The 18,214-nt window shown below is 39.2% G+C and overlaps 1 long non-coding RNA gene across 1 annotated transcript in view; it reads left to right on the forward strand.

Moving 5' to 3' along the window:
• LOC141279539 (uncharacterized) overlaps positions 1 to 18,214 on the forward strand; it is a 321,920-nt gene that overhangs the window by 260,765 nt on the left and 42,941 nt on the right. Inside the window, exon 6 of the long non-coding RNA XR_012333965.1 lies at positions 838 to 949. This is a non-coding gene — a long non-coding RNA (uncharacterized lncRNA). The remainder of the gene's footprint in view (positions 1 to 837; positions 950 to 18,214) is intronic.

Here is an 18,214-nt window from a genome sequence, read left to right on the forward strand (position 1 = left end):
ATTCTCCTGAGATATCCAGATCAAAGTTGTTTGGAACTGCCTTGGCTAAGCGACTGAATTTTTCCATTCTTATCCAAACCAATGCTTCAAACCCTTGCAATTTACTCATATGCATCCACCTTCTCAAGTGTTCTGAGGCATTTCTTTCAGCACACATGTTGGCCTTCAAAGGGTAATAAGCAATTGTGTGCTGGCAAAAGTTGCATTTTCAAGTTTGTACCCCCGTACCATCATCCAACAAAGTGAACAAGAACTTCTGGCAACTTTGTCCACTCTCTACATATTCCATACAGAGTCAAAGTATAGGAAAATATAGGAAAAGCAACATTAAAGACCCTCTTGCAGAGAAATGTATTATTTTCAGAGTATTTTGCACTGCTAAATTATCCTCTTCCTTAAGTATAGAACTCACTTTGGCCAAGTAAAATTGTAAGACAACTCATGTCATCCAACCTGCAAATTTACCGGAAAACTGGTCTCATTCCTCTCTTAAGGCCTTAGAGAGATGTCCCTTGGCAGGGGGCAGTCACCCAAATTTGCCCTATCAGAAAATTTGCATGTTGTTGGATAACCCATAGTTTACATTTATTACTCTATAAGTCATCCTTATTCTAAATGACTTTGATCCATAGGTACGTTACCTTTCAGGAAATTATTGAGTACAATGTGTCGCATGCCACAATCTTAATTTTGTCTTCACAAAAAATACAGTTTATCTATAGTGATTTTGCTGTGGCAATTCTTACCTTGATTTTCTTTTTTCCATGGGATACAAGAGCAAACTAGAGTTTGTGTTACCAAAAAATCAACTCTCAGGGTACTCCACATTTTCAATAGGATGAAGAAAATGTATGATGCTGCCCTACTCAAAGCTGCTGAGAAAACATCACAGTAATGCCCGTCCTTGCCTGTGACCTGTTTTAGCCTCAGCTTCTCTTTGGATACAAAGGTATTTCTTCAAGGATTTTACACAACCTTGGCTATTCCGGGCTGTGTATTTGAAGCCTTGTTCATTATCACAATCTTTTTTTAATGCCAAATGAAAACCATTTTTATGATCAGATAGATGAACTTCTAAGGTCAGCATCCCTGTCTCAATTACTGATGTTTCCAAAATATACAAGTGATTCTTTAGTTTTATAAACCTCCACCTGCTTCTTCCTTTCATGTAATTCACCTTTGTTCAGTTATTTTGCGCCACCCCTGCAGTGTTTTCAAATATATTTCAAATCCCCCAAGCAAACCTATTTCAGTTGATTGGCTTCAGAGAACTCTAATGCTGGCCAGGCATTTTGCTGCAACCCCATTTAGACTCAGCAGGAAGAGAAGATTTAAAAGGCAGATTACGTTTTTAGCTTTTTAAAACCTGCTTTATTAGAGAGGCTAAAAGCCACAGTGGTGGTAAGCTGAATTCTTTTGAAATACAAGCAACTTCAAGACCTCTAGCGAGCAATTCCTCGCCTGTGGGGCTCCTCCCTTTGGGTTTCAATGATGGCAGGGACCAGCTGGCTCCAGGCATTATTCTTAAGGGTCTTTGTGGGTCCAACAACAGAATCCATAAAAGCACCAAAGAGGTTTCATTTAAGGGTCAGAGGTCTTTTAAAAGCAGCTCACCAAGATTCCCACCCCTGGACTTCTAGTGGGCCATTTTGTGTGAAAGGTTTGGTTAGGTACTGGCCTCCATTAATTGTAGAGGTTGGCCAAGGGACAGTAGATAGAGAGCCATGGTGAGGATGTGAAAAGCCACTTAGAGAAGAAGAGAGAATACCTGCAGGCCAGAGTCCTATGGCAGGCAGCTGGGAGTCTAAATGGATGGATAGATAGATAGGTAGATAGATAGATAGATAGGTAGGTAGATAAATAGAAGCCATAGCACATATCATCTTAAAACAAGTTATCAGTGCTTTCTCTTTCACTTATTTGGAGCTCTGTTTGAATTATACCAGGAGCTGCTTGTAAAGTGGCTGAGGGCCTATGAAAGGAGGTGGGAATAATGAAATTTCAAGAGAGTCAATGAGATTCCATAAGGTTTTGTTTAGAGGTTTTGAGATGAGATGAACACTACTGGGTTTCAAGAATGTTTATGGAGAGAGTGCACTGAGAAGCAGGCTGGGTCCTGTTTAAAGGCAAGATACAGGCTTAAACCAGAGATGTAGCTAATCAGAGAGGACAAATACATGGCATCTGTGCTGCCACCCACTCCCTCTGTGGCCAAAGAGAATATCAACAACTAATCGTAACTCCTGTGCCAAGCCCAGCCGGCCTTAGAATCCTTCTTAGCAGGCTGCTGCAGTCCTGGATTAGACTGCGGATACTCCTAAAAATGTCTATGGATAAGTTTAGAACCCAACACAAGTTTCCGTGGGTGGGGCAAAGAGGTGACAGAACTGAGTAGAGCCAGCACAATGGTGACTATCAGGGTGTCCTGTGGAGGCTCCATGTGAGCAGGGGCAGCAGGTATTCAGCTTCAGATGTTACCCCACAGGAATCTGGGACCCGTGTGACCAGATTTTTCAAGAGTAAATAGAAATCCAATTTTGACTTGGAATCTCTTGATTTTTGAATGTTGGATCCAAAAAGAGAGGGGAAAATGAGTGCTGTGTGGGCCAAACCGAATACATATGCAGAAAAAAATAAAATTAAAATACACCAATGGGCTAGCATAGCTTCCAGGCTTAGATGAACTGAAGGAAGGTTCCAGTTTGCTCTTATCTTGCCTGAATTACCTTGTTACCATTCGCAGCTTAAAAACAAAAGAAAACCATCTCACCAGGGCTTGAAGAGGGCATGTGACAAATTGCAGAAAATTATAGCCAGCACTTTGTGGTTGCTGAGCTCCCCCAGGTTGCACACTAGCAGAGTCCTGAAAAAGTAGGCAAACTTCAAAGATCAAACTTTGCACGGCTTCAGAAGGGACCTTTCAACCAGCTTGCTTTTGTCCAGATCCTCCCTTACCCCAACCCTTTTTTTTCAATCACAAAGCAGTTGTCTCAAAGCTCAAATTCTGATATTGTCAGAGGCTAATGACAATGTCAGAGGCATTTGCTCGTTGCTTATTTCAGTATTCCAGCCCTCTCAGTCTTGGTCTCCCTTTGGGCTGTTTACATACAATTTCCTTCTGGGTGGAACTTTGTTTTTCCTTTCCTTCTTTTGAGGCTGTTGTTTTTTCTTAAAATAGGAGGTCATTTCAGGCAGAAATGTGTTTTCGTCTCCTTGCTTCCTCTATGGCTGGGACTGGGGCCCTTTTGGAAAGAAGGAAATTTCCACTTTGTTTACAAGGAGGGATTGGTTTTCTTTGGATATCCCATTAATTTGCTGGGTAGGGAGTTTGGAGTTCCTAGCATTATCTAAGGAGATCAGGAAAGCTATTTTAAAGGCATTTCTTTGATTTTTTTTTTTAATGTTATACACTCTGCTTTTCTTATTCTTTTTCTCAAACCAGTTCATGTTTTTCCAGTGAATCTAAGCTTCCCATGTGTCTGTCCCTGCATTTCAGCTCTCTACATTGTCTTCCCAAGATCTTTAAGCTTTAGTTGTCAATCTGGATAATTTGACCAGCATTCTGGAACAATTCCAGCATGAGTCATAGTTTTATACTCTGGGTTGGAAAAGTAATGTTCCCTTTCCCTTCAAAATGCAGCCATGACCCATTACTGTTACTGGAAAAGACAGACTTGATCATGCATACCTTTCTTCACCCCATCCTCGCATCTTCACAGGGTACATGTGTCAAGCAATCCATCGCCCACGTCAAATAATGTAAATATGCACCCAAGTGGGTGTTCTAGGCACCATTGAGAGTTTAACCTGGACCTCTGGAAGAATACATTCTAAGACAGAACATTAACTGAAAAAAATTTTCCAAGCATCCCAAAGCCAAACAGAATAAAATTGCTCTAGGTGAATCTTGTGATGACTTTAGTAGGTTTGATGCAAAAGAAATATTAATTTTAAAATAATTTATTCAAGGCCACTCCCAATATGTGATTTATTTAAATGACCATGTTCACTAACAAATAATGCCCCAAAACCTCATTAAATGCAGTCAGACTATCAGATCTCAATTTTGATTTTTCAGTGCCATTCCATTTCATAAATGCTTTGTTTATTCTAACCCTGAGAACAAAGGTAAATAACGAAAAATAGGATAGGTGATAAGAAGGATTGAGATCAGGAAATATGTGACCAAAGTGGCTAAGGATGGAGGCTAGGACCATGGATTTGGAGCCAGACGGGTGTGGGATGGGTTCTCAGCCACATTGGCACTAGCTAAGTGGCCTTAGGCAAGTTACTCATTTTGTCTATTTAATTTTCTCGTCTGTAAAATAAAGATAATAATAGTACCTGCTTCACAGAGTTGTTGTGGATTAGTATGTTAAAGACATAGTTAAGTGCTCACCACCAACAACACAGAAATAATTCTAACGTTTATAGGGCACTTACTATGCATCAGGTACTGCCTTTACTTGAATAACTCTATGAAGTAGGTATTATTATTATTATCTTAATTTTACAGATGAGAACATTAGGGACCCAGAGAAGTTAAGTAACTTATCCAAAGCCACAGAGCTACTAAGTAACCAAGCCAGGATTCCAACCCAAGTGGACTGGCTTTGAGCCTAAGCCCTTAACCACTATGTAGATTTTATTATTAACGTCTTTTTAATTTGTAATGAGTCTTCATTATTCTAAGTGGTGTTCTAAAGGTTATTTCTTCGTTAATTCAATTTCTTACATTGCCTGTGACTGTATATATAGTGTTGTACACTGAACAGAGAAGTTCAAAGTGTCAATTCTGTTCTCCAAAATATAATAATAATCTCTCTCCCCACCCCCTGCCTTCATACGCACGCAAGCACACACACATATACACACAGAGATTTGGTTATCCTCATTGGGCTCTACTTCCTAAATCAGAGAAGTAAATGATGTATTTCAAAAATATTGTCTACAGTATAAAAAAAGAAAGGGGTTTCTAATGCATTTTTGCCTTTTAGTTAACCAGGAATAAGTTATTTAAAACCTCTTAATCCTCTTAGCATTCTGGTTAACAGAGATTTTTCTGTACAACAAAATAAATATACATGTCTGATATTATAGAGTCAAATAGCTTCAATTCCAAAAGGTACAAACTGCTCTAATTTTTAGTTTTTAAAGAAGCGAATATTTTAAAGTAAATTGTTGGCGAAAGTCCAATTTTCATTGTTCTGAGCAATGAAATCTGAAGAATTGGAAGGAGTGGTAAAGTATGACATCAGAAACAGATATATGAAAAAAGGCCAGAAGTTTGTCCCAGTAACATATTCTAATAATCAAGAAATTAAACATCACATGATGTGTTTGCATATGTACAACAATATGCTGTCCTCGAATAAAGCTTACATTTTACTTTACCACGTGTGACCTCATTTGATTTCTACAGGAGAAATAATATTTAATATTAGGTGAGAAGAGAGTAGAAATAGTACCAATTCATTTTATGTAGGAGGAAACTGAGGCTCAGAGATCCAATTGCTTGACCTAGGTCACACAGCTGGTTACTTGCAAAGCCAAGACTTATCATTTCCTGCTATTTCTGCTAAATCACAGTTCCCACTGGCACTTTTGCTGAACTTAATTTGACAGTTTATACTAAGACCAGGATGGCTGTTCCCCAAGGTGTGGGAACCAGGAATAATTTCTGTGTAGAAAAGTCCAGAAAAAGAGATGGTAATGCATATGGGTACACCACTCCCAAACCAGTTCAGAAGGCCCAAGGCAGTGTTGGAAGAAAAGAGGTCACTGGCAGGAGAGAGAGACATAACAAAGGGCAAGTGTCCCAATTTTCCCACATCTGGCTATGCTCATCCCACATTTTATTTTGTTTTAAAACTACTGTCTCTCCAGTCAAACTGCAGGGATTGAATCCTGGCTCCACTATTCACTAACCTCTTTTTGCCTCATTTCTTTGTTGGTAGAATAGGATCCATAATAGTACTGCTTTTGTGGGGTTCATGTGAGAATTCAACAGGAAAGCTTATATAAAAGATTTAGCATTGTAACTGATGTGTGGTGAGTACTGAAAGAACACCAACAATTGTCATCATAATTATTTCATGCAGAGGTATAAGTGGAGGAGCCAGAATTTGAACCTAGTCAACCAAACTCCAGAGACCATTTTCTTAACCACAGTCCTATACCACCTTCGTACTTGCTCTGTCCTTCCGTCTGGAAAGCACTTTTCCTAGGTACACATCGACATGGCTCCCTTCCTTTCTCCACTCAGGCCCCTGCTCAAATGTCACTTCCTCTGAATGACCTTTCCTGGCTGCCTGATCTAAAACAGTGCTCCTTGTGACTCTCTATGCCTTTAATCTGCTTCATTTTTTTTTATCACACTCATAGCAACCTGATACAAGATTGAATATTAATTTGATTGTTCATGGAAGGCTTTCTCCACCATTAGAAAGCAAACTCCATGAAGGTAGGGAGCTTGGTTTGGCTCACATCCGTAACCTTATTGCCTAGAATATGTCCAATTATTTGTTGCATACATGTATACATTAATAAGGAAAACACTCATTAGCAGCAGCAGCTAACACATTGAAACATTATCAACAGATGAACCAAAATATGGGTAAGATCTGGTTTCTACTCTTAAGGGACTTGCACTTCAGCTGGGAAGGGGCTGTGGAAAGGTGGACAGAAACACGCCCAGCCACTATAATAGGGCATGCCAGGCTAGTGAGTGGTGCCAGGCCTCTGGGCACTTACATCCTGAGTCTTATCTTCTTGCTAAGGTGCTGACTTCTCCACCAAGTCAGTCTGATAATCTAACCTTCCCAAATGAAAAGTTCTGGAAGCAAATCTCATAAAATCAAATGAGATAATTTCAGAAAGCCATTTCAAAAGAGTTTAAGTGCTCAACCCCATTGTCTCTATGGAATCAGACATATCATTCTCTTGGGGGTGACATTCCCCAGAGAGCTGCAGATAAGGTACATTGAAGTCTACTCAAAATACATTTCTTCTCGGTCTAATCTACCCCCAAGAGTAAACTGGGGAAGTAGATACTTTACAGTTGCTAAAGGTCCTGGGAGAGTGAAAAGCAAAATAGGCACTCAGCCTCATTCAGCCCAAACTACTGGACCTTGTCTCCCGTGTGTGAGTCATTAATCAATCCCATTAAGTTCTAATCCTTTGCCAAGCTAAGAAAACACAATCCAAACAGTAGCAAACATTTCCTCCCCTTGCCACTTACCCCTAAATAGGAAGAGCAGCCTTCTAAAAACTTCAGTCTTCCTGAGATAAGCAGGTCTGCAAAATGTCCGTAGGATTTTCCGGAGAGAATATGTGCCACATTCGATGAAGTGAGAGAACACTGCTTGATTCTGACCACTCACACTCAAAAGTATTTCCATAGCCCAGATAAAGCAATGCAGAGCTACACAGGATGACATGACTAAAATAAAACAAATCATTTAAAGCATGATTTCCCGCTGAGTGGTATTGTTAGCCGTCCCATGGTGGATAACTGTTAGCTAACACAGAACAGACCCCAGGCTCTTGAATAGCAAATCCTTTTATATGACAAATGACACTGTGTTGATGAATGGTGACCACAGGAAAACAGCATGATATAATGGAAGACTACACTTTAAAAAAAAAAGACTACACTGTACTTCATCAGAGAAGATCACCTTGATCAGGTGTGATGGACCAAAGGGATAAATAGCCACTGGGACAGTCAAATCCACACTCCCAAGCCAGGGCATAGCAGGGGCCTGATGTGGTTTATTTAAAGGGCAACACAACACAATGGAACATGATTGGTCAAGGGTCTGGTATATGCAACGTTAAGGGTTAGGGGTTAAAGAGATAAAGATGAACACAACACATGCCTGCTATTAAAGAAGACGAAAGTACTAACTTAAAACCTTATTTAATTTGGTTTTTATAAGAATCTAGTAGGGTAGACAGAGCAGTTCTATAAACCCCATTTACAGATAATGAACCTAAGGCTCAAAGTGATAAGTGATGTGATCAAGTCTTACCCTGAGTGAGGTCTGGAGCTGGGACTTGGCTCTGAGTCCTGGGCTCTTACTACTAAATCACCCTGCATCTGGCTCCATCTTTAGACAACTGGAGAAAAGGAAGCCTTCCTTCAAACCTAATCCTGAGGTATGTTAGAATTTGACAGCTCTAAACTTTTAACCACTTCAATACATCATTGCAAAGATTAATAACTTTCTTTCATAAAACTGTAGTATACTCACCTGATCAAAATAGCCAGATGATCTCAAAACAGAAGCTCTGGGCCTCCCTGGTGGCGCAGTGTTTAAGAATCTGCCTGCCAATGCAGGGGACACAGGTTTGAGCCCTGGCCCGGGAAGATCCCACATGCCGCGGAGCAACTAAGCCCATGAGCCACACCTACTGAGCTTGCCCTCTAGAGCCTGTGAGCCACAACTACTGAGCCCGAGTGCCACAACTACTGAAGCTCGCGTGCCTAGAGCCCGAGCTCTGTAACAAGAGAAGCCACCCAATGAGAAGCCCACGCACCGCAAGGAAGAGTAGCCCCCGCTCACTGCAACTAGAGAAAAGCCTGCACGCAGCAATAAAGACCCAAGGCAGCCAAAAATAAAAATAAATTTAAAAAAACAAAAACAAAACAAAAAAAACAAGCAAACAAACAGAAGCTCTGCTTGCATGCACAGTACAGTTCAGGATCCAAGGATGGCAGGCTGGATCCAAGGTGCCAGGGAGATCAGAGGGTTCCTGCCCTGGGTTGGATCCTAAACAGTTTTAAGTGGCCCAGAATTAGTACGTTTACTCTCTATGGTTTATAGTTGCATCTGTCTTTCACCTCCTTTACCTAGATTCCTTTCAGTGAGCTTTTACTGCACTTTTGGTTCAAATGCCATTTCCTGACATCTTTGTTCATCAGAAGGTGTTGTGCCTTCATCATTGTGATCATAGTGGCACTTCTATCTTTACTTCTATTTCTAGTGAAACAATGTTTTCTACCCTGTATTACTGTTAGTTATGTATATTTTTATGTCACCTCTGAACATAAAAGTCCTTGAAAACAGTATCTGTAATCGAATATTATGTCTTAACTAACCAGCACAGAGTCTTGAATTTGGTACGTATCCAGTATGTTGAATAAATGAATGAATCCTTCTCTGGTTTCCACTCACCCCTATATCTTCTTCCAAGGACTTCTGCCTGACTTGAGTCCAGTCTTATCTATAGAAGGTCTCTTTTTACTAGTTGTCCTTTTTATTTCTCCAGCTCCATGATATTTGTTTATTTTAAGCATTTCTTGAGCCCATCTTGAGGAAAAGTTTATAAAATTTCCAATTCTTTCAAAATGTTACTGATGATCCAATCAAACCAGGATTGTCATGAGTAAAGAAAAATTGCCTATCAGTATTTGAAGCAGATGCTTTTCCCCAGAGCCTTGAAATGCCCCAGTGAGCAAAGGCTTTAGATTTCCCTCAGTCCTGAATCTTTGGATCTACTGGAAAATTAGGAATTCCTGGCAAAATACAACATAAGGAGAGAGATGGGAGTTGGGAGAGATAGTAGATCATGTAATTCAATTTCATCATTTTACATATGAAAAATAGAAGTCCAAAATGGTCACGTAATGTATCCAAACTTACCCACCTCCTTAGTGAAAGGCCCAGAACTAAAACCCAGTTGTCCTACCCACTGGTCCTCTGGGGTATTTTTTTTTTAATCTACCATCTCATACTAATATTTTATTTCCTGTTTTTATTGGATTGGCTTGAATCCTTGAATCCTCCTCCTGTTCTCATGCCTGTCCAAAGCACTAGGCCACTGAACTAACAGCCCAGTCCTCATGGCTCCAAGAAGCCCCATCTAGTGAGAAGGCACTCATCTCACCCCTTTGAGCAGTACCATTTTCCCTACTTAGACAGGAGATCCCTATTTTAATCTGTCTGCCTGGAGTCCTACAATAACTAGCAGAGCTAAGAAATCATGCCCAGACTTATGTTGGCCAGGTAGAAACTACTCTACAACCTGTGGGTCAGGTAACATTACACTCACTCTGGCATACCTTGATTTAAGAATCAAATAGTTCTATCAGAGTCCTTTGTGATTATATTACCATCTTAGCTACCTCATTTTTCTAGTCCTACCATCTATTTTGTAATAGAAATATGCCTTTCTCATATGTAGTTTTATATTTATTCACTTTGAGATGTGATTATTTTGTGGAATATTACTTGAATTTAAAAGAAAAACCTATTTATGTAAAAAGGATGAATTTATCAAATTCAATATATTAGAGCAAGCTCTGATCAAAAGAGCCCTAGATCTGAAATCAGAAGACTGGAGTTAAAATCCAGCCCCTCACCAGCTCTGTGACTTTTGTCAATGACTGAACCTCTCTCAGCCCCAGTGTGCCCTTTTGTAGAATGGAGCAAATAATCCAATGCCATAGAGTCTGGGAAGTTGAGTGAAAAGTCATTCAATGGGTCAGGTGTGCTGCCTGTTATGGTACATAGGCTCTCACTACATTTTGACTGAATCTGAAAATGCAGGATTTTCAGGAACATAAGAGCAATTTATCAGTTTCTTTCACTGTTGCTCTCGTTTCTCTCTTCATCAGCACTTTCCATAGTGTTTTAGAAATGCCAATTAATTTTTAAAAATCAAATTTAAATGAAATGGAAAGATATCGTGGTGCATATTACCAAAAAACTTATTACATATGTGCCTCTTAAGAGCTTAGTAAAGTATTCAAGAGAAATAGATTAAATAGTTGTTAAATTCAGGCAGGACTTCCCTGGTGGCAGAGTGGTTAAGAATCCGCCAGCCAATGCAGGGAACATGGGTTCGATCCCTGGTCCAGGAAGATCCCACACGCCACAGAGCAACTAAGCCTGTGCACCGCAACTACTGAGCCTGAGCTCTAGAGCCCTCGAGCCACAACTACTGAAGTTCATGTGCCCTAGAGCCCACATGTCACAACTACTGAGCCTGCATGCTGCAACTACTGAAGCTGGCATGCCTATAGCCCACGCTCCGCAACAGGAGAAGCCACCACATTGAGAAGCCTGCGCATCACAACGAAGAGTAGCTCCTGCTCGCCGCAACTAGTTTGGACATCATTCAGAGAAAAACATTAAACAACGTGAATACAAAATCTTTCAGAGTGTATTAGAAAATAAAAAATCTACACTAAATCAAACGTTGAAGAGGTCCTGGATTCTTCTTCTTTTTTATGGGGATCAAAATGGCAGCTGAACAACCATTTTTCAGACTGAAAAAAAAGCAACATTAATGTTTTTAAATGCAATTCCAAAATAGTATTAAAGGTAATGTTATCAGTAAACACATGACCACAATCCCCATATGTTACTACAGTTTACCTTCTGCTTGTACATAGATTTCAGATAATGTTTAATCATATTTTGAATTATACTAACTCTCCCTTACATTATATTATAAATATTTTTCATTTATTTAAATGACTGCATAATATAGTTCATCATGCTGCTGAGTCTAAATTTAAGTAACTCTTCCCCTAATCCTAGACATTTATTTGAAAGGTCAATTAAATTGGGTGATTAAGAGTTGTATAAGTAGTTCTTATAGATTTCATTTCAGAATTCCCCTGCATTCCCAGTCCCAGTGGCCATTTCAGTTATGCAGAGTATGACAGTGACGCGTAAAACAAAGAGAAGTAGAAGATAAGCCCCTAAAATTACTATTATGGTGGGGGGGTGGGGGGCAGTGAAGAGCAATAGAGGTACAACAAACCAAAAAAGCACCTTCTTTTAATGTTTGTCTTCAGTTATTGGACTAAATGATTATTTGGTTCCCTTGTGGAGATTTATTTCATCAGCCACTTTTTCTAATTCTGTATTCCTTTTGGCCAGGTAGAAATACACTAAAAATATGTGCAGGGAAGAATTCTGGACATATTTTAATGTGTGTCTATCTGCATTGGTTTATGTCCTGTCTTGTTATAAAAAGGATTTAAGGCAGCTCTGAAGGACTTAAGGTCTTTAACAATGCAGTTTTCTCCGTTTTTTTTCTATTCCTAGAGCATTTCCATCAGTAATAGATGTTGAATTATACTTCTTAGAGTCTTACCTCATATTACTAGTACATAATATTTTGATTCCTTTTTATTTTACTCTCTATAGAAATCAGCTGGACGTGAACAGTTTCATATCAACATTCAGAGGTTATTACAAATGGTCCACATTTGTCTTTGTTATATCTCTTGTGTAATTCCAGCCTGGATGGAGTATTATTTGTTCAAACTTCTGAGGTCACAGAGCAGTCTTTTCTGGTTTATGTCTGTGCTAATCAGCTAAGAAACAATGGGTTAAGTTATAAAAAAAATAATAATAAAATAAAGGTAAATGTTGAAGTTTTCTGAATGCAGGCCTTGACAATAACATGCAACTAGCTGGGCTTTGGAACTCCAACTGTATAGGACTAGGACTGTCCCATTGTTTGTTGCAATGTGAGATCATTCCATCACAATATTTGCTCTATAGCTGCATGATTTTTTTTTGTTTCTTTGTTTTAGTATTTACTGTGAGTCAACCTTTTGTATTCTGTGCAGTGGCAGAGTGGCGTTTAGGAAATGGGAGGAAAGGTATCTGATCTCTAACAAATATAAATCTTTGCACTTGTATGGAACTTTAGAATTGAAAGAATGTTTTCCACCTATGGCCTTCACAACAACACTGTGAGAGACATAGGAAAGGAATGATTATCCTCATTTTATAGGAATGAAACTGAAACTCAGGTTTTGTGACTTACTCAAATCCATCACAACTAGAAAATGGAAGACAATGGGCTCCATCCCAGATATTCCTGTTCCTAATCCAACCTGCTGGATTCCACCATTCACAGCTGTAATTAAGACTTTACTAAGTAATTTCCCCCTTTGAGAGTTTTCTGTAATTTCTAGTTGCAACTTAGTTTTACAGCAATCCAAGTCAAGGACAAATCTGTGTGCTTATGAAATGACTTCTTCCTTTGATGTACCTTGACTCTTCATGGAATGGACCCAACAATTAGTTCTGTCCCCGACTAAAGAGCTCATGTTGTTTGTTGAGATGGTACCCAATAGAGAGTGAGACTTCTCAAAGCAGCTAATAGATTGGGGCTTCCTAAACCACATCTTGAGGGTCAAAAAACATTACCCTCCCTGGCTGGTGGTAAATCTTCAACAAATTCAGGTGGCTCTTTCCCTAGGTTCCCATATTTCCTCTCTTCACTCAGCCAAAGTCCACATTCCTTTCCCTGTCACCACACACAGTTTGACCCCAGACCAGTGTGGCAGTTTCCTCCATCCCTTTGAGGTCACAGCCAGTGCTGCTCTGTGGACTCCCTGGCAGTGGGTATTTGGGGACAGCCACTGCCCAAGCCTTCTGCAGCAGCCCCTGAACCTTATTGACAATGATCTTATGTTCTCCTTGGCTCCCTGGGAGGAAGACTCATCCTGCTCAGCCCAGGCCTCCCACCAAGTGTGTTACTTGAGGCCCTCAACCCAAACAGGATGGTGGTTGAGTGCTGGAAGTTACTTGACCACCATTACCTCCTCCTTGCCCCCCCGCTGCTCAGTTCAGCCAAAGATGTCAGGAACCCACATCAGAAAGGTTTGAGTTTACTGTGAAATACTGTGAATATCTTCTAAGTCTTTTTCTCCCCCCATGCTGCTTTGAAAAGACATATGAGATAGGCCCAGGGCAAAGAGGTATTTTTGCATCTAGTCTGGGAAAAAAACATCCTAGCCCAAATAGCTGAGAACATTTTTATTATGAAAACCTGGAAGGAACAACTATGAGGAAGATTGATGTCCCCATCAACAAGGTATACTGGACAGAGGACTGAGTTCTTTGGTGGTGGTCTGTGCAATGTCCCTTAGGAAAATATGGCTGACACTGTGGGCTAGTATACAGAAAGAGAGGCCATAAAAGAGGACCCTGCCACTTCTACCCTCAGAAAACCCCACAAGAAGCAACTGCTATGGGGGACTGTTCCCAAAACAAATTCCAGATCTTGAGAGGCACTGTTAAAAAAATTAAATTATTCCCTATATATCCATACCACCCCCATCTAGGTACTCTCACTTTTATGAGGCCGCCTCCACCATCAACACTTATTAAACACCCTCTCACCTTGACACCCACATATTCATTCAGCACCAGACTCTTTACTAGGCAGTAGGGCCAAGTAAGACCTAACATCAAGCCTTTCTGTGGGCATCCAGGATTGGGCCAGGGCAGGAACCTCTGTTCCCACAGTTATACTATCAACTTCCTTTCAATTCTTGTCTTTGCCTTCATTTTCCCTCTGAGATCTGTTCTCTGCCTAGTGAAATATTGTGGTGACCATATAAATTAACCAGGCTGCTACATTAACCAAGTAGTATATTTCTTCTCCCACGTAAATTCAAACTCTTGGGTTCTTAAGAAGGCCATTCAAGAATTATCCTAATGTTAAGATCTTCAGGCAATTTGACAAATACAGGGAGGATAAGGGTATAATGTGTTGGATCTATGTCCCTCAACCAATCATTGTAGTCAGTGGCTGCCTTTGTAGTTCATGCAAATGGCCAGCTCTGGTCAACAGGTTAAAACACACAAAAAACCTCAAATTTCCTTAGGCAGAATTACTTGGTATGAATGTATCTTTTTTTATTTTCCATTATTAATGAATGTGTGTGTAAAAGTGTATAAACAAATCTTTAAAATCAAGTAGGCTACAATGATATCATCAGGAAGAGAAAGTAAATCATAATACTGAGGCAGAATACCTCTCTGTAGATGTTGGGAAAATGAAGGGAAATAAACATCTGAGCTATATCCACTCATTATTAGAATAAACTTTCTCCCAAATAGAGATTATTTGCAGAATCATAGAGGGTAATTGCGCAGGACTTCCTAACACTCAGGTGAGGCAGAGTCCAAAGTATGGTACAGACTCAAGGCACTGAAAAGTTTTCAGGATCCCCTCTTTTCATGTCTCTCTAAGAACCAAACCAACCCAGACCAATAATAGCAACTTTTTTATTAAACATTTTCTAGGGAAATTGATTTTATATGTTGTTTTATAGTCCCATTGCAGTAGTTAAAATATATGCATCATCAAAAAATGTTTCTAACATCTAATTTAAAGCTCTAGATTAAACTTAAACCTGTATTCTGGGGGGGTAGGGGACTGAGAAGAGGTAGAATAAAGATGGAGAGAAACAATCAGTTAGCCTCTTCTTTGTTATAGCACTGGTATTCTTGAAGCCTGTGTCTAATTCCATTTATAAAAATTTCTTTTCCATCATAAGTAATTCTAGATTAATAGGTTGGTTCAAATTAGCCATTGTCTCTTCAACTTTTCTTTAAACGTGTTAATAATAACTCACAGTAGTATGGCAAATTCTAGTCACAAAGCACCTTCTTAGGCTTTATCTGTTATCCTTTCCGTTTATTCAGAAGAGACTGATGGGTGCTTTGAATATTTGTGGACAGCTGTTAATTATTCCTTTCACTAACTTGTCTCATTAAGAGTCATGGGTTTCATAATTTGAAAAGATACATGCATCTCAATGTTCATTGCAACACTTCCATAGCCAAGACATGGAAGCAACCTAAATGTCCATCGACAGATGAATGGATAAAGTAGATGTGGTACATATATACAATGGAATACTCAGCCATAAAAAAAGAATGAAATAATGCCATTTGCAGTGACATGGATGGACCTAGAGATTGTCATACTGAGTGAAGTAAGTCAGACAAAGACAAATATCATATGATATCACTTATATGTGGAATCTTAAAAAATGGTATAAATGAACTTATTTACAATACAGAGATATAGTCACAGATGTAGAAAACAAACTTATCATTACCAAGGGGGAAAGGAGATTGGAGATAAGTTGGGAGGTTGGGATTGACATATACACACTATTATATATAAAATAGATAACTAATAAGGACCTGCTGTATAGCACAGGAAACTCTACTCAATACTCTGTAATGACCTATATGGGAAAAGAATCTAAAAAAGAGTGGATATGGGTATATGTATAACTGATTCACTTTGCTGTACAGCAGAAACTAACAAAAAATTGTAAATCAACTATACTCCAATAAAAATTAATGTAAAAAAAGGAGGGAGGCTTCCCTGGTGGCACAGTGGTTGAGAGTCCGCCTGCCAATGCAGGGGACACGGGTTCGTGCCCCGGTCTGGGAAAGATCCCACATGCCGCGGAGCAGCTAGGCCTGTGAGCCATGGCCACTGAGCCTGCGCATCCGGAGCCTGTGCTCCACAGCGGGAGAGGCCACAGCAGTGGGGGGTCTGCATACTGCAAAATAAATAAATAAAATTTAAAAAGGAGTCACAGGTTTCAAATTAAGCCAGTTGATTTATATTTCTAATGTCTGAAAAAGATGTGGAATTTTGAGGTGATGGCAGTAGTGTTGCTAGAAATAAGATTCTCCAGTTGTCTACATATTTTGAAAGGTGTTTATTACATAGAAGGGCAGTTTCTGTTGAAGGTAACTCTCCCATTTGTTATAGGATAGGTTTTCCTCCTGTCCTGGAGTTTCTGTGTTTGAGAGTCTGAAACAGGAAGTCTATCATCCACACTGATTCCTGCCTGCAGCTTTAACTTTCTAGAGATCAAAGTGGATCTCTTTTCTATGTTGTCAAGAGTGATAGGCCAGAGTTCAGCACCACCAAACCAGCTTTACAACAAATGCTAAAGGAACTTCTCTAGGCAAGAAACACAAGAGAAGGAAAAGACCTACAATAACAAACCCAAAACAATTAAGAAAATGGGAATAGGAACATACATATCGATAATTAAATGTAAATGGATTAAATGCTCCCACCAAAAGACACAGACTGGCTGAATGGATACAAAAACAAGACCCATATATATGCTGTCTACAAGAGACCCACTTCAGACCTAGGGACACATACAGACTGAAAGTGAGGGGATGGAAAAAGATACTCCATGCAAATGGAAATCAGAAAAAGGCTGGAGTAGCAATTCTCATATCAGGAAAAGTAGACTTTAAAATAAAGACTATTTCAAGAGACAAAGAAGGACACTACATAACGATCAAGGGGTCAATCGAAGAAGAAGATACAACAATTGTAAATATATATGCACTCAACATAGGAGCACCTCAATACATAAGACAAATACTAACAGCCATAGAAGGGGAAACTGACAGTAACACAATCACAGTAGGGGACTTTAACACCCCACTTTCACCAATGGACAGATCATCCAAAATGGAAATAAATAAGGAAACACAAGCTTTAAATGATACATTAAACAAGATGGATTTAATTGATATTTATAGGACATTCCATCCAAAAACAACAGAATACACATTTTTCTCAAGTGCTCATGGAACATTATCCAGGATAGATCATATCTTGGGTAACAAATCAAGCCTTGGTAAATTGAAGAAAATTGAAATTGTATCAAGTATCTTTTCCAACCACAACGCTATGAGACTAGATATCAATTAAAGGAAAAGATCTGTAAACAATACAAACACATGGAGGCTAAACAATACACTGCTTAATAACGAAGTGATCACTGAAGAAATCAAAGAGGAAATCAAAAAGTACCTAGAAACAAATGACAATGGAAACACGACAACCCAAAACCTATGGGATGCAGCAAAAGCAGTTCTAAGAGGGAAGTTTATAGCAATACAATCCTACCTTAAGAAACAGGAAACATCTCAAATAAACAACCTAACCTTGCACCTAAAGCAATTAGAGAAGGAAGAATAAAAAAAAACCCAAAGTTAGCAGAAGGAAAGAAATCATAAAGATCAGATCAGAAATAAATGAAAAAGAAATGAAGGAAATGACAGCAAAGATAAATAAAACTAAAAGCTGGTTCTTTGAGAAGATAAACAAAATTGATAAACCATTAGCCAGACTCATCAAGAAAAAAAGGGAGAAGACTCAAATCAATAGAATTAGAAATGAAAAAGGAGAAGTAACAACTGACACTGCAGAAATACAAAAGATCATGAGAGATGACTACAAACAACTCTATGCCAATAAAATGGACAACCTGGAAGAAATGGACAAATTCTTAGAAATGCACAACCTTCCAAGACTGAACCTGGAAGAAATAGAAAATATGAAGAGACAAATCACAAGTAATGAAATTGAAACTGTGATTTAAAATCTTCCAACAAACAAA

This window comes from Tursiops truncatus, chromosome 9 (assembly GCF_011762595.2).
Source record: "Tursiops truncatus isolate mTurTru1 chromosome 9, mTurTru1.mat.Y, whole genome shotgun sequence".
Lineage (NCBI taxonomy): Eukaryota > Metazoa > Chordata > Mammalia > Artiodactyla > Delphinidae > Tursiops > Tursiops truncatus.